Source organism: Mesoplodon densirostris, chromosome 4 (assembly GCF_025265405.1).
Source record: "Mesoplodon densirostris isolate mMesDen1 chromosome 4, mMesDen1 primary haplotype, whole genome shotgun sequence".
Lineage (NCBI taxonomy): Eukaryota > Metazoa > Chordata > Mammalia > Artiodactyla > Ziphiidae > Mesoplodon > Mesoplodon densirostris.
The window spans coordinates 19357938-19378353 of NC_082664.1; positions in this window are offsets into that span (position 1 = coordinate 19357938).

Genomic DNA, 20416 nt, shown 5'->3' on the forward strand with positions numbered 1-20416 from the left:
TTGTAGCAAAAGAAACAAATCCCAACTCCAACTGATTTAAACAAAACAATAGAGATTATTGGAAGAAAAGAGATTATCAGAGGAGAAAAAGAACACTACTTGACTTGTCTAAGTTTCAACGAATAAGGATCTTCATGTCCTAAGTTTTTAGAGATAGTAGAAACTGACATATACTGAGCAACCTCACATATATCTCATTCTTTCAAAAGCATTTCTCCAAAAGTTAAATTGTGTTAAGAAAAAAATATCTGAAACTTGGAAATAAGGCAAAAGGTAGGTCACATATCCTTTCAATGTTATATAGAAAAAACGGACCCACCCAAGGTCTTGCTTATTATTCATTAAAATATCAGTTTAGTGAAGTTAATATTAACATACAGGTTTTTATCCAGCAGAGATGCAAAAAAAAAATCATCTGGTAAAAAAGTAATCCCAAAGTTATGGCTTACTACCCTATAGCACAATAACCAATTTTGTAAATAATTCAGTAATCTTATCCTAACTTTCCTTTACTAAATTCCTAGATCCACAAATACTCTTTGAAGGTATTTTAGTATCTCACTCATTCCCTCAGTAACTAAAGAGTTGAATAAAATCTTTGACAAAGGTTCATGGTCATTTTACATTTTCATAGGATTTTACCTTTTGGACAATTATGCTTTAGCAATAAGTAAAATGTATTTATTATATAGTCACTGGTAAAGCATAAACTAATACTAGTGTTCAAATGCTTTTTAGAAATTAGTTTCACACTAAACTTTCCTTAATTAGAGAAAGTGGACTTTCTCTTTCTCTTCTAAAAAATAGATTTTTTTTTTTACTGTTGTCCAACAATCTCAGTTCTTTTGTGCCTGTGAGGTCTTTGAATTTACTGTTCCCTTTTCTTGGACTGGTCTGCTCCCAAATGCACTGGCGGAACATAGGAGAATATTTGTCAAGAATTAAATGATGTATAAATGACTGAATTTTTATTTTTTTGGACAGTCTACTATGTTTCATACACTTTCCTTGGAACTGGAGATATGGAAGCACCAAGAGGCTACCTCTGAAAAGAAATATAACATAAAGAAAGTCAATAATTCACTATGGAAAATTTAAGACATTTGAAGTGTGACCCCAAAATCACGCCTTATACTAGCCTTTATAGTTTCTACAAACTGAACTCAGGAATACAAGTACCTTCCCTGACTCTGGAAATATTTTGTCAGTCATGTCAAAATGAAAAGTGATTAGCTTCAGCAAGCACAATAGGGTTCAAGAGTTAAGACTACCTCTCCAGAGTAGGGAAGAAGGTCCCTTGGGATATTTGAATGAACTCACCAGCCCCTGCCTGTAACTTCACTAGCAGCACAAAGAGAGAGTCTGCTGGTCCTAGCTGGCCAAGCATGCTAGCAGTTTATGATGTTACTCCCTTACCTTCTATATTTTCCCTGGCCTCAGTCAATCCACCACTGACTCGATTTACTTAATAATTTTACATGTGAAAGGTGCAGCTATAATAATTGCAGTTTCAAAATCAGAATGTAGGAGTGAAATAAATTCCCTAGGGCTGCCACCTTTGCAGCAAAAGCCAGATCAAAATTAGACCTCAATATTTCTCAGCTTTAAACCTGTTTTCTGTGGAGAAATTAGCGTGACAGTACCTCAAACCCAGAAGGCTACCAGCCGCCTGGCTAAAGGTTTAGCATTGGCAGAGTTATTATTTTAAAAATGTGCATGAGGAACAGAATTGTCTGGATTCTGGGGAAGGAACAGACAGTTCTTGCAACAGGTGGCCCTGAGAAGAGCTGAACAGATGAAACTGAAATGAGAAAGCTGAACGTACTCGAAGAGATTTGTAAAGAATGATGCTGTGTTAGAGTCATTTAAAAACGTTCAATTGGGGGTTCCCTGGTGTCCCAGTGCTTGGGAATCTGCTGGTGCAGGGGACACGTGTTTGAGCCCTGAGCCAGGAGGATCCCTCATGCATCGGAGCAGCTGGGCCTGTGCACCACAACTGCTGAGCCTGCGCTTTACAGCCCATGAGCCACAACTGCTGAAGCCCACGTGCCTGGAAACCATGCTCCACAACAGGAGAAGCCCCCGCTCGCCGCAACTAGAGAAAGCCTGCGGGCAGCAATGAAGCCCTAACACAGCCATAACTAACTAACTAACTAACTAACTAACTAACTAACTAAATAACTAAATAAATAAATAAATAAACGTTCAATGTACAGCTGAGACAGAAATCATGAAGAGACTTTCACACAGATAATTTTTTTAGAACTCAACAGTATCAGGCTTTGCTTCTTTGTTATCCCTGTGCAGCCTGTAGAAAGGCTAGCACAATAATTAGCACCTGGATTTCTGGGTTGAAGAAAAAAAACAAAAAACTTTCAGTCATCTGATTGATCGTCTGGCTTATTTTCTCTTCCTTTTAAATGGTGTCTCTTTACCCTTCCATGCACAGTGGGAGATCAAAACAAAGCCAAATGAAAAGAAACAAACAATTTTGGTCTCCTTTGAATTCTAAAGGAAGAGCTAGAATAATTTACAAAGGTTGGCCTAAAAATAGTAGTGTTTTTATTTATTTTTGGTTGCTTTTTAAATATCAATATCATTACACTTTAATATTTTGAACTTTTACAAAAGTCTTTCATCAAAAATGGGATCATGTATCAATTTGAGAAACAGCATTCAAATGGGGGGCAGAATGGATTAAAAGCTTTCCATTTGAGAGAAAGATGGACAACTTCTACTTTCTCCTTCATTCAATTGAACAGGAGAATGAAGGTCCAGAAATGTTCAGAGCTGAAACTGAGTCCTTTGCCTTCTTAGTGGCAGAAGGAATTCTGAAAAACAGATTCTTCTCTTTTCACCACACCACAGTGCCTGAAAATTTCATTGTGTGGCTGAAAATAAACAAGAACTATCTATGAGGTATGTACTTCAGAATAGAAGCATAGACATTTAGGAAAATTTTTCTTTCTTCATTGTGACCAAGTATGTTATTACTCTTTATGTTCTAATAGATAGATCTTCAGAACTTTGTATGAATATGGCTCATGATCAGGTTAAATATTGTCCAAGGTAATCTGAACTGTTGCTTTTCACAGGTGATGATAAGAACTAATGTCATGGAATCCCGATCCTCCATGCCTTTCACTCTCCAGGTGATAAAATGAACCAATTTTCCTCTGGGCTCTTTTCCATAAGGAAAATTCTACAAAATGTTTGAGGATCTTTTATATTACTAGGCAAACCTATTTTGGACAAAAGAAAGAGATCTTCCTTGGGTTAAATGGATTGGGCTACTCAGCTTTGGAGAAATTAAAGAAGAAATGGACACTGGCATTTTGTTACCTTGATTCAGATGGGGAAAAAGAACAGAAGAGAGAAAGGTTGTGGCATATGAGAGCCACAAAAAATAGAAAAATAAAGAATGAAATGTGTTGTAGGTTTAATAGTGATCTCTCTAAAAGATAGGTCCCAGTTCTAATCCTTAGAACCTCTGAGTATTACCTTACATGGCAAAGATGAGATTAAGTTAAGGATCTTGAGAGAAAAAGCTTATCCGGATTATCTGGGTGACCTTAAATGGAATGATATGTATCCTTAAAAAAAAATGCACATTGGAAAAGGTAAAGAGAAGGAGAATGCAATGAATACAATGTGATCACAGAGGCAGAGACTGGAGGATTTGGCCACAAGCCAAAGAATGCTGACAGCCTCCAGAAGCTGAAAGAGGCAAGGAAAGATTCTCCTCTAGAGCCTCTGGAAACATTGTATCCCTGCCTACACTTTGATTTCAGACTCCAGAGCTGTGAGAGAATACATTTCTGTGGGTTTAAGCCTCCCGGTTTATAATATTTTTACAGCCATAATCAGAAACTAGTACAGACTGTAAGAATGCACATGTGAGAGTCTGTATTCTGCTTCCCTTTAGGCTCAATGTGGCCATGAAGCTATTGGATCACATTCTCATGGAGGAAATCATGATAAGGTTGTAAATTTTAATACATTTCCATCTAAAAATATTAAGTCCCTCAGTATTCTGGGTGTGAACGTGTTTTGAGGGATTCATACCTTCTGGTAAAGCTACAACCTGGTACTATTAGTTTGCCTATGGGTTGAGTGAGTTGGTGACAAGAGTATAAACAACAACAACAGCAGCAGCAATAATAATAATATTTATTGAATGCCTACTCTATCACCCTGGTTCTAGCAGGGAACAGAATTTATGCCAAATGTTTCAAAATAAGAAACTTTAATGACAGTAATGCCAACAGAGAAATGATCAGAGCTAAAGAAACAAAACAACAAATGAATAAAAGATGGTGTTACACCCAGAGACATGCCAACTGTGGAAAGCAACTGCCATCTATCCATAAGACTGGAAGGACATGGGTTGTGGAAAGAGCCCAGGAGAACTGCAACCATGGAGAGAGGACTTAACCTTCTTCCCTACTCTGGAGAGGTAGTCTTAACTCTTAACGTTAGCCAGGGGCTAACATTAGAAGAAAAATATATTCCAGTGTGTCTCTCTCTGCTCTCAACACTTTACTACAATGCTACTTCATTTCCAACACCAGATCTGTGGGCTTTCTATGCATCAAGCAATTCTGTGACACCATCTGGGTGTCCTACAACTTAACTCAGTTCTGATACTATCTGCCTGAAGATAATGTCATAACCACAGGTTAAGGGGTCAGTGCCACAAGATGGTCCACTGCCCCCTTCAGACACTAATCACAAGTCCAGGTTGTTACCTGTGCTTCTGGCTATAAATCAGATGTTCCCTCAATTCCCTTCTCAGGTTCTATTCATTTGCTAACATGGTTCACAGAATTCAAGGAAACAGTTTACTTCTTAAGATTATTGGTTTGTTATAAAAGGCTATGATTCAGGAACAGCCCTATGAAAATAATACATTTCATGAAAACTATGTGGAAAGGTAAGCAGAACTTCCATGCCCTCCCTGGGCACACCACTCTCTCAGCACCTCTGCATGTTTATCAACTGGGAAGCTCTCCAACTTGTCCTTTTGGGTTTTTATGGAGGTTTCATTACATAAACATGATTGATCACATCATTGGCCACTTGCTATAGAACTTAATCTCCAGCACCTCTCCCCTCCTTAGAGGTGAAGGAGGTGGGGTGGGAGATGGGGCTGAAAGTTCCAATCTAATAATCAATGTTGGTTCCCTTGGTAGTTCTATTTTTAGTTTTTTGAGAAACCTCCATATTGTTTTCCATAATGACTGCACCAATTTACATTCCTACCAACAGTGTACAAGTGCTTCCTTTTCTCCATATCCTTGCCAACATTTGTTATTTGTAGTTTTTTTTTTTATGATAGCCATTCTGACAGGTGTGAGAGGATATCTCACTGTGGTTTTGATTTGTATTTCCCTGATGATTAGTGATGAGCATCTTTTCATATGCTTGCTGGCCATCTGCATTTCTTCTTTGGAAAAATGTCTATTCAGTTATTCTGCCCACTTTTTAATCAGATTGTTTGTTTATTTGATGTTTAGTTGTATGAGCTATTTATATATATTGGATATTAACCCCTTATTGGTCATATATCATTTGCAAATATTATCTCCCATTCAATAGATTGTCTTTTTGTTTTCTCAATGGTTTCCTTTGCTGTGCAAAAGCTTTTAAGTTTGACTAGGTCCCATTTGTTTATTTTTGCTTTTATTTCCATTATTTTAGGAGATGAATCCAAAAAAATGTTTCTGTGATTTATGTCAAAAAGTGTTCTGCCTATGTTTCCGTCTAAGAGTTTTATAGTATCTGGTCTTACATTTAGATCTTTAATCTATTTTGAGTTTATTTTTGTATATAGTTTTAGAGAATGTTTTAATTTCATTCTTTTACATGTAGTTGTCCAGTTTTTGCAGCACCACTTATTAAACAGATTGTATTTTCTTCATTGTATATACTTGCCTCCATTTTTATAGATTAATTAACCATAAGTACATGGGCTTTCTGGGCTTTCTGGGCTTTCTATCTTGTTCCATTGACCAACGTGTCTGTTTCTGTGCCAGCACCACACTGTTTTGAATACTGTAGCTTTGTAGTATAGTCTGAAGTCAGGGAGCCATATGACCTTATGACCTAGCAATTCCACTCCTGGGTATACATCCAAAAAAATCCCAAAAACAATAATTAGAAAACATGCATGCACCCCAATGTTCATCACAGCATTATTTACAATTGCCAAGATATGGAAACAATGTAAGTGTTTATCAACAGATGAATGAATAAAGAAGATGTGATACATATATATATATATATATATATATATATATATATATATATATATATATATATATAATGAATTCTATTCAGCCATAAAAATTATGAAATTTTGCCATTTGTAGCAACATGAATGGACTTGGAGTGCATAGGTTAAGTGGAATAAGTCAGGCAAAGAAAGACAAATACTGTGCGATATCACTTACATTTGGAATCTAAAAAATACAACATACTAGTGAATACATCAAAAAAGAAGCAGACTCACAGATATAGAGAACAAATTACTGGTAACAAGTGGGGGAGAGAAGAAGTATAGGGGTAAGGGAGAGAGAGGTACAAACTACTGGTTATAAGATAGGCTCAAGGATGTAATGTATAACACAGGGAATATAGCCTATATTCTGTAATAACTATCAACAGAAACCATTAAAAATTGTATAAAAATATAAAATACTTTTTTAATTAAAAAAAAAAAGATAGGTTCCCCTGGCAACTGGCCCCCATTCTAAAGTTATATAGGGGCTTTCCAAAAGTCACCTCATTAACATAAACTCAGGTGTGGTTGGAAGATACTTGTTATGAATAATGAAAGACACCTTTATCACTCTAATCACTTACAAAATTCCAAGAAAATTAGGAGCTCTGAGCCAGGAAGGGGGATGAAGACCAAATACATATTTCTTATTATAAATCACAATAGCACAAGGCTATATTCTTGGAGAAGTACAGCTCCTGACAGATCAGTAGCACCAAAGGAGGAAGGTAGTGCAAAGGAAATGCCCTCTCTCTTCCTAACATCTGATCAGGCTCTCAAGGGAGCCTGGGAAGTGTAGGTCATAGTGGTATGAACTCCTAGGGCATAAAGCTAGCACAGAAGAATGGAGAGAGCAGGGATGAAAATGGAGAATGACTAGCTCACCTACTTTGAACCAGGCATGTAATAAGCACCTCAGAAAATTTTATGCCAGCCTTTACAATAACTCTCCAATTTATGTATTATTATTCCCATATTTAGTTTGAAAGCCAAAGCTCAAAGTAAGTCATTCACCAAGGTGACCTAATTGTGTGCATTTCTCCTGGCTCTGTTTGCCCATCCATATAAACCTTTTCACTCTTCAACAGGACACTTCCATTCCTGGCCCTGCTCTTACCATTTGTACAGCATGCCCTATCCTCAGAATTCTGTGTGGCCCATCCTTCCTGTCAAGTGTCCCCAGCCAACCTTCCCTAGCCATCCTCACCTTAGTTTCCTTTTCTTCATAGCCCTTGACTCTATCTTAGACCTTGGGTTGCATTCACTTAGGTTTTAGCCTTTATCCACATTACAACACAAATGTCATGAGGGAGAATTTGCACAGCCATGTATTTCTCAGAGCCTGACACATAGTAGGTGCTCAGAAAGTGCCACTGAATGATTGATAATGGTGCAGGCTCAGGATGTGAACTCCTCCATATGTGATTCTGAAGCCAATTGTTCGTCCATAATCATGGATTGGTCAAGCATGTGTTTCAATATCAAATGCAGCATGTGCTTCAAAATCACAGGGACAACAATAATAGCAAGGCACCATATTTAAAGAGGTGACTGGTATCCTTTAACAAGATAATATTGTAAGAAAGAGCAAGATCATTTGGATACAATCGAAAAAAGTTAGAAAAAATGACTAGAATTTTGTTTCATCAGCTCACATACACACATACACACAGTCACAAACACACACACACACACATATACACACAGTCACACACACATCATCATCATCACTCCCCACAGGCTCTCCTTCCTTTTCAAGAGGAAAAGCTGACACGTGTGTACCAGATTCACTCATTCACATCCGGACTGGGCAGAGAAGCAAATGAAATACTCACACTGTCTATGCAGATGGGGACTTTGACACCCAACGTCGGAGCTGTTGGTGGGGATCTTCCAGCCAGCACTGAGGTGTCTGGGAGGCCTCTCTCTGATGTACTTCTCACTTCCAGTTTCACAGAAAGAGAAGCAGCCTGGGGATTTCAACCAAGTGCTGCTATAAATAGCAGTGTTGAGACAGGGTGGGTTCATGCTATACAGGAATCATTCTCAACTGATTGCTTGCCTTTGGAGGGTACATTTTTCTCTCTTCAGCCCCTTTCTGGGGTACTTATTTAAAATGTCACACAGCATATAATAGAACTAAAAATATTTGGAAAGAAGCACTCCTACCTTAAAGGGGAAGGGACCTGTTTTCCCTCATTCTCTTTAAGCATGCTAAGGATTATTACCTTTCAAAGAGGTAGATGTGGCCACTCTGGAGACATAGATAATTCCAGGTGCCTGCTGACCATACAGTTAATCTGTGGAGGAAAGAGCTAAGTGGCAAAATTAGAGGCTTAGTGGCCAAGCCTTCAACATTCTGCAACCATTTCCCAGTGATCCTGAATGGTCTAATAATTACATTTCATGATTATTGAATAATAAGCACCTTTATGATTGTGAGCTAGGGTGGGAGGGAGGAGGCTTTTTGCCTTCCCCACCTTGATCTTCCTTAGGTAGGATTCTAGCTCCTTGTTGTCTCTCATGTGGAGTCATTGGCTGGACCACAATGACCAGCCCTGGATGTGATGCTTGCAGATGCTTGCCCGGCTGGAATCATTTTTCCAGAAGACCTTTTCCCCCTTTTATTACATTTCTTCTAAAATTTCCTTGATTAATTTCTGTTCAAAATCTCTGCTTCCTTGGGAGGCAGCCTGAGCCCCTCCTTGTGTAAAGGGCAGGGCAGAGTGGGACTTAATCTCACTCACCTCAGTGTTCAATCACTGAGTCCCCTACAGTCCATACCAGCTATTTGTTGGATGCATTGTTGACCCTCTCAGTAATCCTAAGTGTGCAAGTGTAACACTTTGAGCACCAGGAGAAGGTACCCATGTGCAGCCTCAAAATAGGGCACTTCGTTTTGTTTTTTTACACGTGATGATGCACATTCCAGGCCAATCTTAGTGGTGGTGGTATGCATCTTCGTCCATACTTCCTCTCTGTGCATAGGGTAAGGCTTTTTCTCCTTCCCTCTTGCAGCTCTGGTGCCATATGCCTCACAGGATACCTTTTGTTCTATGTGGTCCCAAGGTCCAGTTTGTCCTCCCCTCTCTCTTTATATATCAATAATATTTACAATACTGACACAGCCTTTTTGGGCCTCTGTGAGTGGGGCAGACAAGCAAATGTTATCTCCATACCTTTGCTTGCTCTCCCATTTGTAACATCTAGCTCTGAAGTTTCTTCCTCCAAAATGCAATACTCAACTTTTCTTCCCTTCTCCTTTTATAACTTAAATGTTTACCTTTTAAAAAAATGCTAGAAAATAAAAACTTTCTTTACTGAGGAAGGTCAAAGAATCAGGATAAAGTCATAATCATAATGTGTTTTAGGGGAAAAATGCTCTATTCAAGTAGTGAGAACAATTTTGTTTGTTATTTTAGAGGCAAAGGAATTCTGGGGTCATAATTAAATTATGATTAAATTAAATTAAAACAAGAAAGCAGCGTTGTTCAGAGGGGTGATTAGGCTGCGGACTCTGGACTCAGACAGTCTGAGTTTGAACCACGGATCACCACTGACTAACTGTTTAATTTTGAGTCATTTTTTTACCTCCCGAAGACGTGGTATTTCACCTAATGAATGGGGTGCTAATACCGGTTTTTATGGCCTAATATTCTCGTGAGAAGTACAGGAGCCCGTAGCACAGTGCCTCACGTGTAGTAAGTGTTCAGTGAGCGTTAGAAGTTCTTATTCAGAATTTTAGGTTTGCATTTTAATTGAAATACAAACTTCAAGATCACAACTTATAGTCAGTTTTCTGCGAATTTACAAACTGTGATATTGAGAATGGGTTTCATTTCTGTCTTTGAATATAGAAAGCTCATTTGGTGTTCAAAAATTCTAAACCTCACTCTAAACATTACTGTTGTGTTATTTCCCATCTAAAATGCAAGCATGCTGAGAAGAATCACATCAGTTTAAGATGAAGGGTCTGACACAAGCATTCCTAATACTTCCTGATGCCACTGTGCCCACATTAAGGCTGTGAATCATGTAACTGCATGTAAACTGAGAAGATTCTGCTAAGGATAGGGCATAAATGGAAATAAAGTGAAATTTTCCACTCTCTATTATTTCTTAAGTCTTACCAATGTCAGTGAGAATTTATATATTATATAAAGGAAAGAAAAATAGATCATTATTTCAGTCTACTGTTCTGTAGATTTTTGTACCTTGCAATATTAGATTTATTTTTTAATAGCCTCCTCTAAGCACACAGTAGGTGTTTAATGCATGCTCATTAAATGAAAATATGAATACCTGATGCTGCTTATGTGTCCTCTAGATTCTGATCTTCACTATTTGCACCCAGTGAGTTATATGAAACAAAACAAAACCATTTTTCACATCTCCTATATTCTGTTTTGGCCTGGGCTAATCTGTAGCACATTACACCCCTCTCCCCACACATGTGTACATATGCACTCACCTTTTAATGCAGCAAAAACATAACCTTGGGACATGGAAATGATCTTCAGCTCTAATCTTGAAAAATAATTCTACATTGATATGACTAGCTCTATCCTGTATCTATAGTATTAACTTTAGCATAAATCATATGTGGCTAAGGGATAATGCATAATATTGATTTTGAATTATTTCCCTCTAGTCTTAGTTCCTGGCCTTGATCTTAAAAGTAATATAGATGTTAGACATTATTATCTAGAAGGAGTAAAAAATCAATTTTATGTCCTGGCACTTCATTCCCTTTCTCTGTAATGTCCAGGCAGTAACATTCGAACAGCTGTAAGCTTGTGTTTACTTATTATAGGGCGTGATGACAATCTCTGATGGGAATTCACTAGTGTAGGATCTTTGCTGTTGTGCTCACTGCATGTTTTCAGATGATAAATATGTAATGAGTCTGGGAACCAATTAAGTTGCTTTTTTATGGTAAGAATAATTCCAAATAAGGATCTCTGTAAGAATGAGGTAATATTTTTTTAAACTTTTTTTTTATTTTCCAATAATTTTTGATTTACAGAGAGTTGCAAAGATAATACAGAGTTCCTGCATGCCACTTACTCAGGTTTCCCTAATGTAACATCTTGCATAACCATGGTATATTTCTCAAAACTAAGAAATTAACATTGGTATGATAGTACTATCTAACCTACACACTTTATTCAGATTTCCACAGTTTTTCCACTTTTATACCCTTTTTCTGTTAAGGATCCAATCCAAGATACCATGTTGCATTAAAAGACTATTTTTTGAGAAATACATACTTACTGATGGCACGAATGTAACTGAATACTGAAGCAAATAAATCCTTTTTGATTCTTTAAAATTTTGAAGGTTGCCAGTAAAGGAAATATATTTGGTGAGCCAATCCATAGTCTAATGGAATGGTTTCCAACTTTACTGTCAAGACACACAGGTACATTTTAATCAGTGGAGGAGTATATTCACAAAGTGCTGCTAATAATAAAGTATCGATGTTTGTGAATGGTTTATGTATTCATAAATTGGACTGAATGAAAAATGATTTTAATATATAGTAACCCTAGCCTCACTTGCATTGTGAAATGCTTTTTGGAGTGAGAGGGAAAGAGCTAATGTTACAACTTAAAGGTCAAAAGTGCTCATAAACTTACCGGTACTTAGTAATTGCTTCCTCACTTTCTCCATCTTTGAAATGGAGCATGCATACCGCATGCCTTCTCTAATTTAAAAGGACAGACCCTCAGACTAAGAATAGTGGCTGTGTCAGTGTCCAATATCTTGAGAAAATAATTTGAAAATCATTTATTCAGTTCTTTTAATCATCTTATTGTTCAAGGTTTGACTGTCACCCAGTCAGCTTCTATCTAGAGCTTTAGGACTCTGGTAACATACAAGAACATGTCCTATAGGGAATCTGGAATTTTATAATCCCACCTTCTCTCTACTTGCTTTTTGTGTTAAGGGCCACATTTGGTGCTGTTGGCCTTTTTGGAACACACAAATGGTATTGCCCCCAAATTCATTCATTCATTCATTCATAGGTATCTAATATGGCTCAGGCATTGTGCTAGGTGTTAGAAAAAAGGAAGTTAATAAAACATAGCTTCTTCTCTAATTTAGCTTATAGCTTAGTGGGGGTGATAGTATGAAATCAATAAGAGATCCCAAAAGCCATATATTAAAGTCATCTTTTTACATTTTAGGTACCTAATTCTGCCCAGTGACACACAGGAAGTCTTCAGTAAGGAGCCTAGAAGGATACATAAGTAACTCCCAGAGGACTGAGTAGTGGAAAAGAATGGGAATGTGATTCTAGACAGACAAAACAGTGTGGTAAAGTACAGGGGGAAAGGCATATAAGCATGTGATCTTTATGTTGGAAGGGCTGAAGTGTGGGCTATTGTGTGAGAGAATAGCACTAAGTGAAATCAGAAATTACACTTCAGACCTGGGGCACTAATGTCTGTCTAATCTAAGCAGGAGATGATGGAGTTGAGCTAAAGAAGTGACAGGGGTGGATAAGAAGATGAGGTGGAAGAAAGAAAAAAGGAGGAAGGGTCCTGTTTGGGAATAAAAGCACAGCCAAATCATAACATGTCTTGTTGTGGGTAATACAGGGATAGAGGTGGAGGAATAATTTAGTTCCTGGTGTACATATTGGAAGGAGAGGAAAGGTAATGTGGTCCATTTGGATATGATGATATTGAGGTTTCTTTACCATATCCACTGTAAAGTAAGCAGTAGGCAGCCCAAGAAAGAGATGTGAATGGGAGAAATTTATTTGGAATCTGGCAACATCAGGTGGGTGTGGAAGCCACAGGCTTGAGTGGGATTATGAATTCAAGGGAAGACACAAGACGAGCGAAGGGGATAAAACTACATTTAATAAGTGAACAGAGAAAGAGCGGCTCAGGGAAGAGAATGAGATGGAAAGACCAGATAGATAAGTATAGAATCCACAGATTCTATACCAATCTAGAGGGGGATATGAGCACCTCAGACAAGATGGGAGAGAATCTCGGGATGAACAGGGTTAATAGTACCTGATGGTGGCAGACAGGTTAAAGAAGAAGAGACTGAAAAGTGTCATGTGGAGCTGAGAATTATGAACTTGTTGGTTACATTAGCATGAGTGGTTTGAATGGAATAATGGGGGACATAGGACAGGAACTGGTTTACAACAGGTGGAGGACTGATTTAAGAGGCAAGAAACCAGATACAGAGAGGATGGATCACACCTTCTGGAAGCTTGGACGTGAAAAGAAAGCTGAAGAAAGGACTAGAAAATATGCAAAACTTATGTTTTCATTTTTCTTTTACTATTTTTTTTCTAATAAGACAGGGAATTATTCTAGTTATGGGATAAGGGGTGATCTTCCTGTTGAAAGGGAACAATTGCAAATACAGAAAAGAGGGAATCAATAATGGAAGGAGGTCTCAGGAAAGTCTGAAGATCTATCGTGTAAATCTGGCTCAAAAGTGAAGAGATTAGAAAAGGAATGTGATCCTAACCCTCGGGTATACCATGAAAGGAGTAAAGAGGAAATAGATACTGATACATTTGTAATGGCTTCAGCATAGCAATGTGAAGGGAGTTCTGATTAAATATTTCTATTTTGTCTGTGATATAAGAGAGGTGTTTAAATGGGAAGCACGGTTGCTTTGATAAGCATGATATTGATACATGTTCAGTATATATGCTGGGGAGAATGAAAAAGGAAAGGACTGCGAAGACACATTGAAGATTCAGCAAGAACTGGGGCCCATATATGTGTAGAGGTCACAGTCCAGACTGTTATATATATATATATATATATATATATATATATATATATATATATATATATATATATATATATATATATATATATGTAACTTCATATATACACATATATAATTGTTATATAGAATATATATATATATATAATATACACATATATACACACACGCACATATATATATATATATATATATATATATAATTTTTTATGACTCAAGACATAGCAAAAGGAAGATGCAGAATTGAGTCAAAATAGAGAAATCTCTATTTTGTGAGTGGCAGAAAGATAGTGGCAACATTCAGTGTATTGTGTTAATAGGGGCTTAAATAGAGCGGTGTACCATGGCATCTATAAGAAGTACTGTAGAAAAGATAATAAATCTAGGAGAAGACAAATGGATTGTAATAAAAGGAAGGTGGTCCATCAGGAGGATAATCAAGCCTGAATTAAGTGATGGGATTAACTATGTAATCGAGAGATAATGAAGGCTGTCTACTCTAATATCCTTCATGTTCTCTCTATTTACCTTGAAGAGTTGTCAAGCTTTTAACAATAGTACAAAATTTTGGGTGAGCCCATACACAAAAAGATGTGCTTTACTCTCTTATGAGAAAAAACCAAGACTAATTAAAAACATAAAAACAACCTTCCTACCATTACTCTCTAGGAGCAGTGTGTAGGAACGAAGTCAAGTGCAGGAATCTGCTGAGAGTGAGTATGCTACTACTTATAGTCTCTTTGGATGAAAATCAAATTTCATCTATCAAGATCAAGCCAGTGCTATTTTATGGTAAACACAGAAACTGCCTTACAGAAAATTACTATTTTAACAGGTGCAGTCCTATATTCGATAGTGATTTAAAAATTGGCTTCATGACCAGCATTGTGCTCACAGCACCCATTAAAATAATCTCCTTTGGATATACACACAGGATCATCATTAAAAGGTGTGCTTACATTGTGTTTAACCCCAAGGTATTCATGAGGACATCTCTGCTCAGATAAACTTTTACCACTTGACATACTTATCTTGTTTGTTTTTATTGCTGATCAAGGCATCATAGAGAGAAATAATTCGAATAATTTTAGTGAGAGAGGGAAAAAGGTCTACAAGAATGCTTTCTGAAGTTTTGGTATTATTACTACTAGGGCATAAAGAACAGCCCTCCAGTCATTCGAGAGGTACTTTTCTAACATCTGTCAAGTACAACAGGGTTTGTACTAGGTAATGTGTGAAGCACTTATTTATGGTACCAAAAAAAAAAAAAAATCCTTCACTGTAACTGGCCCTTAAATGGTAGATGTAACAGCTGGGGCAATTCATTTATTCATGATAAGATAAAACTCACTAAGGTATGTGCTCTCCCAGAGCAGAGACCTTTCCTGTTCAGTTCATCACTCTATTCCTGGAGCTCCAGATTAAGGCACATAGAGCCTGACATGTCATGAACATCCAAGTAGTATTTGGCAGATGTAGAACTGAAGGGTTTGGGTGTGGATCCTGAAGATGAAAGAGCTGAGTGCATTCGGGTTATATTTCCTAACATCAGGACACATATACAAGCCACATACCTGCAGCAGGCTGTGTCACCTGGGTCTTCGGATGTCAGGGGGTCATGATCTTAGATGAGAGAAAACTCACAGCTTTATTTTCTCTAACCTCTGGCTGAAAGTTTGCATTTCCCTCAAGTATGAATGTAGGAAACAAACCATAAGAGGAGTTTGTCACCAATAAAAATATCATAGTTAAAGAAGAAACTTCATTATGGTTATTGCAGATATCTCAAAATATAATAGTGCTCATTACTAATTTGAAATTATGGTAGTTATTAAACTCTAGATGTTATATTCCTAATGGTAAAAATAAAGAACTCATATTACCATATCAAAAATTTAGTTCTTTTTTAATAGTTTGATAATTGGATGACTCTATAATTGATTTCCTTTGTAATTTTTTGCAACTTATTTTACACTTTTAAAAACATTACTCCAAGAAATGGTATTGAGATAGATTGTTTGCAAAGATGGCCACAGTGATTCTTCCCATCCTTGTTGGCACATTCGTTTGCACTGTGACTTGTTGCTTCTCCCGTCAAGGGGCAGATGGATGGATTTAAAAAGAAAACATTTTTTTGAAGTATAGTTGATTCACAATTGTGTTAGTTTCTGCTGTACAGCAAAGTGTTCAGTTATACACACATATATATACATATATATGTATTTTTTTTCCATTATGGTTTATCACAGGACACTGAATATAGTTCCCTGTTCTATACAGTAGGACCTTGTTATTTATTTATCCTTTAAATAATAGTTTGCAACTGCTAAGTCCAAACTCCTAATCCATCCCTCCCCTCCTCCCCCTTGGCAACCACAAGTCTGTTCTCTATATCTGTGAGTCTGTTTCTGTTTCATTGATAAGTTCATTATGTTACAGTTTAGATTCCACATATAAGTGATAATGTATGGTATTTGTCTTTGTTTGACTTACTTCACTTAGTATGATAATCTTTAGTTTCATCCATGTTGCTGCAAATGGCATTATTTCATTCTTTTTTTTTTTTTTGGCTGAGTAGTATTCCACTGTATAAATGTACCATACCTTCTTCTTCTTTTTTTTTTTTTTTTTTTTTTTTTTTTTTTTGCGGTACGCGGCCTCCCTGGTTGCGGAGCACAGGCTCTGGACACGCAGGCTCAGTGGCCATGGCTCACGGGTCCAGCTGCTCTGCGGCATGTGGGATCCTCCCGGACCGGGGCACAAACCCATGTTCCCTGCATTGGCAGGCAGACCCCCAACCACTGTGCCACCAGGGAAGCCCTGTACCATACCTTCTTTAGGATGGATGGATTTTTTTTATTCTCCATGAATCTGGTCTGGACTTGTGACTTGCTATTATGACCAACAGGACACTGCAGATAATGATGTGACTTCTCAGCCTTGTCTTGTGAAATGTTGCAGCTTCTGGTCTCACTCTCTTGCTTTCCTCCTCCCTTCACATGTTGAAGCCAAGGCTAATCTCCTTTAGGATGACAAACAGTGTGGAGGCCACGTTGATGTACAGCACCAACACCTACCATGTGAGTGAGGCCATTTCTTACCATCGCATCCCAGGAGAGCTTCTTGAAGGTTTCCCCCATATAAGGGACCCCTGGTGAGACCAGCAGGGGATCTGCTGAACTGAGCACAGCCCAGGTTGTCAACCCATGGCATTTTGAGCAAATACATGTGTGGTGTTTGGGGCCACTACATTTTGGGATCATTTGTTGGGCAGCTTTATACCAGTGAAACACTTCGGGCCCACCCGGCTGCAAAATGTGTCCAGGTCCTCACCAAGTAAGAAGCTGTGTCCTAAAAAGATGCTGTTTACCTAGTATCTGGCTTTAAGCATTATGCCTCAGAATCTAGACAGCTTGTCAGTTGAGTACCTCTGATCCAGACATTTTTCCCTAAGAAATTTCTTGATGTTTTTTGTTTTGTTTATGAATTCATACACACACACACACACACACACACACACACTAAACTGATTACATTTATGTTGGGGACTAAGGTCTTTAGGTGGTTGGTCTATTTTTTCTTTAACTTTTTGTATGGTTTGAAATTTTAATCAATAATTTAATAATCTATTACTTTTTAAAACTATGCTTCAAGTGATGGTATAGGGATTTCATTTTATACCTAAAAAGAGGAACTCAATATCCTATAAATTTTAGGCCTGTAATAATAATTATTTTATAAAATTATAAGTTCTTGATATGGAAGGGAGCTAAAAATCATATTTTAAATAATATTCCTCTGTCTGGTAAGAGACACTGAGAAGGATCAGCTAGAGTTAGGGATCATGGGGGACAAGACAAGGAAATATTTTTTTTTTAAGTAATTTTTTCAAGGCTTCTGAGAAATCAAATTAGATGGAAGCTGAAAAGTACTCACTGAATGGAGGGAATTGAAGGTCACTAGCAATCTAAAGAATTTATTTGAGTGTTGGAGTGGAATATAGAATGTAGTTCACTGAGGTGCAAAAGAAGTGTAAGGACACAGAGAGAGCAAGGGCACTCAACTATTTCTGGAAATTTGGCTATAAATAACAATTATAAATAATATTTAAAGCATTGGCTGGATCTCAGACAGTTGTCTTGGTGCTTTATGGCTGCTGCTTTATTTAACCCCTGCAGTATCCCTATGAAGCAGGAACCACATGTATGTTCTTTTAGAGATGGGAAAATGGAGGCTCAGAGAAGTTTCAGAGAAGTTATTACTCCAGGTCACTCACAGAGTAAATGGCAAAATCAGAATTCGATTCCAAGTTAATCTGATTCCAGAACTCACACTTAACACACAAAACTGCCTCTACTGCCCTGTGAAGGGAGCAGTAGAGAAGGTGGTAGAGGAGAGGATACAAGGTTGAAGGAATGGGGTTAGTTTTTGCACTTTCTAAAGAAGGCAGAGATTTGCATGTGTCTAGTTGCTGATGAGAGGAGTTAGTGAGCACACAGAGGAAGTAATCATGAGTTTACTATGGGAATAATCCTTAGGCTACATTTCCTGAGAGGTGGCGGGGGGAGGGGGATGTGATACAGAGCACCCACAGCAGGGGGCTGACCTTGTAGAATAGGAGACAAACTTCCACTGAAGAGCAGATGAAGATAGAAGGAGAGTACATGTAGGCAGGTTTGGACATTTTAGTACAGAAGTCAAAGCAGTTGCCTTTTTAAAAATTCTATATTGTTGCAAAGTAAGTTGCAAGCTCACCTGATGAATGTTGGGAGGTAGATGAGGTTTTTAAAGGATGGGGGAAAAGTTTAAAGTCATCAGTGTTGAGAGAGAGAGAGTTGATGGGAAACATGGTAGATCTGTAAGCAGTGGGGAAACCGATTTGAGTTTGGACCCTGATTTTATAGAAGTATCCAGATGCTGCCTTGTGAGGTTTCCTCTGCCTCAACTCCACAGCCTGGAATTGACCCAAAGAAGTCAAAGTTTAATTCATCTAGGATGGGAGTTTTTCCAGGCATGTATAAGGAAGGGCCAGAGAGGTCAGAGGATTTAGGCAACTTGTAAGAGAAGGATTGGAACGACCCTGGGTGTGGAGAGAAGTGACCCAACAGGGGCTGATGGACAGGAGAATGTGGAGTGGTCTGCAGACAAGAGGCCCAAGGAACATGATCAGCAGAAATGTAGCATTAGCCAGAAAGTTGAGATTGCAGACTTGGAGCCATCTCAAGTCATGTTGAGTTCCAGTAGGAAACTTAAAAGGAGGGAAAGCCCATGGGAGATGAGGTGGGTCTCTGAGAAGCAAGAGTGTTGGTATGTTGCTCATGTGATTCTACAGCCAGAGTTGTGGTAGAGAGCAAAACAGTCAGCCATATAACAAAGATTGCAATGCATGAGGCACAGTTTAACAGAGCCAGAAGAGGAGACCAGTGAGGAGGGAGAGAGGGCCATGTAAAAGGAAAGGATACATGCCTAGACTAGAAAAAGAGGACGCTGAACCCACCTATAGGCTTTCAATCCAGAATACACAAGACTCCAATAGATAAAATGCAGAAGAAATGGTGTAGATTCAGGGAGAGTAAGTTTTAGTTGAAGTGTCGAGGTTGGGGATATAGGGGAATTTTCTGGTTAGGTGGTGAGTTGTCCAAAGAGTAGATGAAAGGGTTTGAAAAAAAAAGGAAGTGTGGGAGGGTGAGTCAATGTAAAGTGTGCTCAATGCATCACAGAGCTAAAAGTCAGGTGAGTATGGATGATGAGATGGGCTTTCACTTTTGTCAAGGCTTGTGAGGAAAAATTTAGCCTTAGTAGTCTCTGGAAAACTTAGTCTCACAGAATTTAGCTGTGACCTGAATGAGAAGGAATCCTGATGGCTGTTTTGTGGGACTGGACATTTATTTTCCTCCTGTTCAGTAAGAGAGGGTGGCAGCTGTGGGATAGCGTGTATGGTGGCCATGGCGTCAGTGGGCAGCAGGAAGCAGGCAAGCTTAGGTCACCTGCCTTCTGTGTAGGGCAAGGCTTCAGTGCCAGGCACGCAATGATCATCTGTGCAATAGGTCAGGTTGTGCCTTGAGCTGGTGGTTGGCGTCAATATTCCAAGGGGCCTGGGTGGTCAACAGCTGTGTAGAAATGGATTGCCATGAACATTCTTTCAGTTCTCTACTCATGTACACTTATAATTCATTGACTTAAGATACAGTTCCAGAAATGAAATTGCAAGGTTAAAAGGAACGGATAATTTTAGAGTTTGGGGTTTATATTACAAATTCCCCAGCATGAAGTTTTTACTACTTTCCATTCCCATTTGCAATGAAAGAGAAAACACTGTCCATGCTCTCTTCTTTACATGGAGTTTAAGTTTAAAATCACTACCAGTGT